This window comes from Acinonyx jubatus, chromosome D1 (genome assembly GCF_027475565.1).
Source record: "Acinonyx jubatus isolate Ajub_Pintada_27869175 chromosome D1, VMU_Ajub_asm_v1.0, whole genome shotgun sequence".
NCBI classification, from domain to species: domain Eukaryota; kingdom Metazoa; phylum Chordata; class Mammalia; order Carnivora; family Felidae; genus Acinonyx; species Acinonyx jubatus.
The window spans coordinates 45,238,584-45,245,380 of record NC_069390.1 but is presented as its reverse complement, the minus strand read 5'-3'; positions in this window follow the sequence as shown (position 1 = coordinate 45,245,380).

Sequence of the window (6,797 nt, the reverse complement as noted above, 5' to 3'; positions counted from 1 at the left end):
CTTAGTCTGGATTCCCCCAGAAGCGTACCCTGAGACAACACTGTGAGTGCTGGAGGGGGAGCCGGGGTGAGGAAGGCAGCCACTAAGTGTGAGGCAACTGACCCTTCCTCCCACCGAGCAAGTCTGGGAGCCAGTGTAGAATATGCATTTGGGAGTTAACTGCTGCAGGAGAAGGGGAATGGGTTCCCATCGTGATTAGGTGGGAGCTGCTCCTTGGGGAGTGAGAGGGAGGGTGTTCATCCCCAGCACCTGACCTGCCCCAGGTTTGCTCAGCAGTTGGCGTAAGCCTCTGGGCTCAGCGGCCAGCCGGGTGCCGCAGTTGGAAAGGCTGGTACACATGGGGATGGAAAGAGTAGAGGCCATGGGCGTGGGACATCAACAGACTTTGCCAAAGCGACTACGGCAAGCAAGTGACCCAAAGCCGGGCATAGGGCACCTGATCCAGCCAGAAGAAACAAAACCTTACAGGGTTTGGCACCCACTGATGTGACCACTTTGAGCTTGTCGGGGCTCCAGAGACCTCTTTGGTCGTGAGGGACGCCAGCACTGGTGGGAAAAAGGAAGAAACACCAGAAAGAGATAGTCAACCGGACGTGAAAGGGGAGGGCAACGAGAAAAAGGAGCAAGACGTAGGTAAGCCACTGAAAAGGAAGCATGAAATACACAATCCGCAAAACTCCAACGGGACGTGAGGTGAGCCACGCAGGTGGTGTAGCTGGTCAGCTTTTGGGAAGGTGACACAGGAAGCAGCCACAGAGAGATGGGGTTCTGAGTAGGTGGCAAAAGATTCTAGACAGAATTCAGTCTGGAACATTGCTCTCTCTCTTTTTTTTTTTTCTTGTTCTTTCTTTCTTTTTCTTTTCTTTTTTTTTTTTTTTTTTTTTTTTTGGCTAAATCCAGGAAGATCTACTAAGACTTATTATAAGGACAAGGCTACAGCTCTCACCTATCTATGATGGGACAATTAGCAATTAAGAATAGAAGCGTTAGAGCAAGAACAATGAGAATCACAACGGTCGATGTGGTTGAGAAGTCAGGTCAGGGTGGCGCCCGGTGTGACGCAGCCAGCAGTGGCTGCGGGGGACACAGATCGTTGTGGTTTCCGATGTGTGTCTGCAGACACGGCCCAGGCAGCGTATGATCACAGAGGAAGGTCTGGGTGGGTGGGTCCGCACTGTTACAACTTCCAGCTGTTCCCTGTTTGAGGGCCCCAGGGAGGCGGCTCTGGTGATATAAAATGATATTAAATGCGACTCTTCATGTTGATCCAAAACGTTGGCCAGGAAACCCTAATGTGAAGACATAGGTGAGAAGTGGCACATTGTCTGGGGGGAAGTACTAAACATATCCATGCAGGACGTCTATGGGGTTAACAAAAATAGCTCTAGCAGGCGTCAAGCTATCCAGGTTTATAGGGACAAAGAGCTTGGGAGGGGCTCCCTAGGAGAGTCATGGAGGCAAGGAGTTGCCAGCTGAGCCAGGCGTGCTGAGCTGTTTCTCTTGTTCCCATTACCCTAAACCAAGTGAAGGGGCACTGACAACACTGGGGAGGAAAAACAAAAAAATAAAAGAGAAGGGTCCTAACTTACAGTCCTGAGATGAGCTGCAGAAAGTGTGGGTCTATGGTGAGAGAGACACTGAGCAATGTTTGTTTTGTTGGAGTTTGGAGGTATATTTGAACGTAGAGACGGGTCCCTCCTCCCAGCCTTGCCCTCTGCTAAGTTGGGAAGGTAAGAAGGTCACTGAAGTCCCCCACTAAGGCAGGGTAAAAATAGCGAGCAGGGTGCCTGGGTGGCTCAGTCGGTTGGGTGTCTGACTCTTGATTCCAGCTCAGGTTGTGATCTCCCAGTTGGTGAGTTTGAGCCCTTCATCAGGCTCTGTGCTGACAGCTTGGAGCCTGCTTGGAATTCTCTCTCTCCCTCTCTCTCTCTCTGTCCCTCTCTCTCTCTCTGTCCCTCCCCTGCTCATGTTCGCTCTCTCTCTGTCTCTCTCAAAATAAATAAATAAACATTAAAAATATTTTTAGGGGCACCTGGGTGGCTCAGTCGGTTGAGCATCTGACTTCAGCTCAGGTCATGATCTCACAGCTCATGAGTTCGAGCCCTGCATCGGGCTCTGTGCTGACAGTTTGGAGCCTGGAGCCTGCTTTGGATTCTGTGTCTCCCTCTCTCTCTGCCCCTAACCCACTCGTATTCTCTGTCTCTCTCAAAGATAAATCAACATTAAAAAAATTTTTTTTTAATATTTTTAGAAGAGTGAGCAGAAAAACATCAGCTTTGGTGTGAAAAGGAAGCATGATTTTCCTTTGGGATAAACAAACAAATCTTGGGGAAGATTAGGCTTGAAACATGGATTTGGGACCCTGCCAGAGAGCGTCACCTGCCAGTTGAGAGGCGACAGGAAAAGGTTGCAGAGAGGGTCGTTGCAGAAAGTGGCTAAGGGGGTTGCCAGGTTGATGGGAAAGTGCTTCCCCCACCCCGTCATCGGGGAACTGCAGCGGGGCCAGCCATGAACATCTAGAGGCTCCCAGAGGGTGTGGACACGTGAGAGAGAAACATACTTGTGGGACAGGTAAGAATAAAGACACACTTCCCCTGCCCAAGGGAGACACCTTGAAGTGGGTGTATGATTGCTTTATGTTTTAAATTGGAGAAGACCCTTTATATTCACCAAAGTGACCAGAAAGCCATGAAGGGAAGGACGGCAGTGTGCCTGAATGCCACATCCCCTTTCCTATTTATACAAGCATAGAATTTAGGCCATTCAATAAACTAGTTTACAGGCATTAACACCAGATTCACACCATAGTTACACCTTATCATTGGGGTGTGTGTATTTGGGGGTGTGCAATATTTATAAATGCCATACATAGCTCAACCCATAGTGTGGGTTTATTCCTTAGCAACAGGTGGCTTTGTTGTCTCTAATTTATGGTCCTCTGTAAAGAATCCTTCTAGCTATCTTAAAGAGGAGAACCTCAGCCAGTTGACCCCAATCAATGTTATAGTCCCTGTTGGGGGGCCGCAGGTGGGCAGGGTAGGTTAAGAGCAGTCCTGAGTGAACTAAGTAGCTTCGTGAGAAGGTTAATGTCTTTCTGGTGTCTATGGAAGGGAAGGCAAGGGGAACCTCCTGCAATAATTTCAGGTGGCTTGGGTTCCCACTTGGGAAGAAAAGGCCCATATTTTTACTTTGACTTTTGATTCACAAGTCTTAAAGAACCTGGACTCTGCAGGAATCTGGGTGAACTTGCCCCCCTTCTCTCCCAACCCCCCCACCCCCGCACTGTGTCCGGGCTCCCTACACCCCATTCCCGTTTTGTCCTTAGGGAGCTATCCTTCTCCTGTCTAGAGCAGTGGTTTTCAGCCTCAGCTGCATATGAGAATCACCGATTTTTCACTGGTATTTCAAAAATACACCCGTGCTAAGCTCTCACCTCCAACCGTGTTTCTGGAAGTGGGGTGTGGACACAAGTATTTATTCATTTATTATTTTTTTTTTAGAAACTCTTACGGTAACTCTTGTGTTGAATTAAGGTCTTGAAGATTGAGGAGGATATTAAACAGAGGCCAAGTGGGTCCGATTGCAGGAGACAGGGGAGGCAGCGTTCTGTAGAAAGCATGGCTCCAGGCTGACACTTCTGGGCCTGGCTGAGTGAAATAGAGAAATTCATTCATTCCTCAGATATTCATGACTGTCTACTATGTGCCCTGTACGGTGGGTATAACAGTGAACAAGACAGTTAAAACTCTGTGCCCTGGTGGTGCTTACATTTCAGTAGAGGGGGCTTTCCTGATAGGAAAACACAGGTGAGGCCCGCAGAAACCCCTCTCGGGCTCTCAGGTGGGTGAGGCTGGCGAGCATGCGTCAGAGTGCTAACTGGTTGTCTGGTTTGATTAAACACATTTGCAGTGGACTGTAGGCTCACACAGCTGATCCGCATCCGGCTGCTGGTCTCCCGTGTCTGGGCCAATACAGCCCCAAAGGCTCAGAGCAGCAGGAGAGACGTGTGGAGCAGGTGCTCATAGCCCTGCACACTGGGGACGATCCCAAGGCTGTGGGATGATGTTGCGGATGGTGATGATGAGTGTGCTCATTTTCACTTTAGTTTATTGTCTCACATGAGGAATCTGAGGCAGAGCCAGCCCCTGAACCAGAATCTTCCAACGTCTAGTCTAGACAGGGCCCTCTCCTGCCTCTCATTATGGCCATACTTAAGTTACCTTGAGACAAGAGGAAGGACGTCCTAGGAACCTGCTTTGGGCCCTTTTTTGCCCCAGGCTTCATGACCTGACAAATCCCTTCTGCTCGTCTTCCTCAGGATGAGATTTCAGAGGCTGGGATCAGAGGCAGCTTTGATGCAGCACAAGGCTAATGGTTCTTATCACCACCCCCACCTGTGAAGTGTGTTTCCGGTGGGAAGTGTAATTAGAGCCTCAGGAAGCCTCGGGGGTGGAGGGTTGCTGATGAGAGCTTGGCCACGTGCTGAGCAGGTAGTGTCGAGATGACCATCTGCCCAGCCCTGTCCTGCAGGCCCACAGGTCTTGAACCTGTGGAACAGAATGGATGGAGAAGCAGCCTGGCTTCTGTGTGCTTCCAGGTCCCCTTATCCTGGCACAGAAGAGCCTTTAGGTCCATCTCTGCCCTATTTGCGGGGAGGCCCGTTGCTGAGTGTCCCCATTCTCATTTCTAGGGTCCTCTTTCTTCTTCCACCTCTCTCCCTCCCTTGTCCTCTTTCTTCCCTGGTTTGTGCGTATGCCTACTGCCTTTAGGCTGTAGAGTCCTGAGCAGAGTCCATATCTTTGGTGGCCAAGAGGTGGCTGGACCACCAGGCCACTCTGCCCAGTACCTTGGAGCCTTTCGGACTCCCCCTTGGGTTCCGAACACTAGTTGCAGACCGTGTGAACTGCACAGAGAAGGGATCAATGAACAACATGTGAGCACAAAACTACATGCCCTGAAATGGACAGATAGCCTTTCATCCCATTGCTTGAAACATTCCCGTGGTGTCTTTGTTGCTGGCGTCGACTGAGCCAGGCCTTGTACTCAGTGCTCTACCTGTATTACCTCACGATAGGCCCATGAGCTACGTCTTATTTTCCACTCTACACTTGAGAAAACTGGGGCATAGAAATTTTAACTTTCCCAAGGTCACACCACTAGCAGGTGCTGGATTCTCCAAAGCCCGTGTGTCTGGACTGGGTGGCCTAGGCATTGGAGGAACTGGCCTGATACAGAGACCCCCGGAACCCAAACCCAAGTGGTTTAATTGGCCTCAAGGGTAATACAAGGAAAATAGTGGCAAATAGACAATTTCCGGATTCAGCCTGGGAGGCGAGCAGGGGGCAGATCTAACCAGATGAGCCAAGGATAAGCAAATGGAGTGGTGGGAAGGGTGGGAAAGAGGCTTCAGCCTTGAGGGGGAGGATTCAGAATCCAGGTCAGGAACTGGGCCTTGGCAACTGGCTGAGATGGGGTGGGGGTTGGGGGGGCGGCTGGCCCAGGGAGGAGGTGTGGCCCTGCCTGGGAATTAAGGAGAAGAAACAGGCAGAGGCCCAGTCTTTGGGGTGGGTCAGCACGGGAAGAGGAGTGGGTGGCTGTGATGTGATAGGATGTGGCAGATACGCAGATGCCCAGTATGATCCCCAATGCAGTGGTTGTTGGGTCCACTGGCACAAAAGGAGACCTGGAGCAGGGGGCACAAGGGATGCCGCTGCATGGGGCTAGACCCCAGATTTAAAGCTGAATTAACAACTACATCCCTGCAAGTCAGAGGGTCAGAGGCCACTGGTAAATATCCCGATTCATTTTAGATGAGCTCATGAACTCGGGGAGCATGCGGATGCCCAGTTTGAGAACTGGGGAGGGAAGGGTATCAGGCAATGTGCTAATATCCCCAAAGCAAGTGCCTCTGAAATCCTACTACATCTCTACCTAAATGATGAGGCCCCACTGTTCCTGGCAAAAGAGAGAGCAAGATGGGAGACCACCTAAACACAGCCTGGGCTACTCCGTTGACACGGAGAAGTCAAAGACTTTTTATTCTTCCTGCTTTATTGCCTGAGAATTATAGGCTTCTTTGTTTTGTGGTGGGGAGTGGTTGGTAATGAAAGTGGGATCAGCATCAAATAAGATAATAACCAATAGATATTGAACAGTTACCATAGGCCAAGCCTAACAACGCCCCCTGAATTAGGTACTGTTATCATTTGTCCTTTTTACTTATGAGGAAAATGAGGCTCAGCAAGTTAATAATTCAAAATCTTACAGCTCATGAGTACAAATTTCACGATTTGAACCCAAGCGTAAGCCTACACTGTAGCCACAGTGTAAAACGGCTATATTCTGTGGAAGCCACGAGCTCCAGGCCAGGATGTCAGATGTAGCAGATCATCGGAATTACATATTGAATCAATGAATCAATGAATACGTGGATGAATAGGCCCTCAAGATATATTATCCAGACCTTGAGGCCGAGGCAGGTCCAGAAGGGGAGGGAGTTAAAATGAAAACTGGGTGTAGGTCCCCCTTGTCACATTAGAATTTACTTGGGAGGATGTCCCAAGATAAGGCCAAAGGCCAAAAGTCTATCAATTGCCGTGAAATGAGGAAGCCAGGCTACCCTACCTCCTTTATGCTCTTAGGTATGATTAGAGAGCATAGATGCGGTCATTCTCAGGAATGTCACTGCTCTCTTCCTGATGTTTTAAGTCTTGTTTCCAACGTTCTATATTGTTAAATATGAATGCTGAAACAGAGTCCTTACCTGAGTTTTAGAAGCAAGTTTTTGGTTCCAGAAT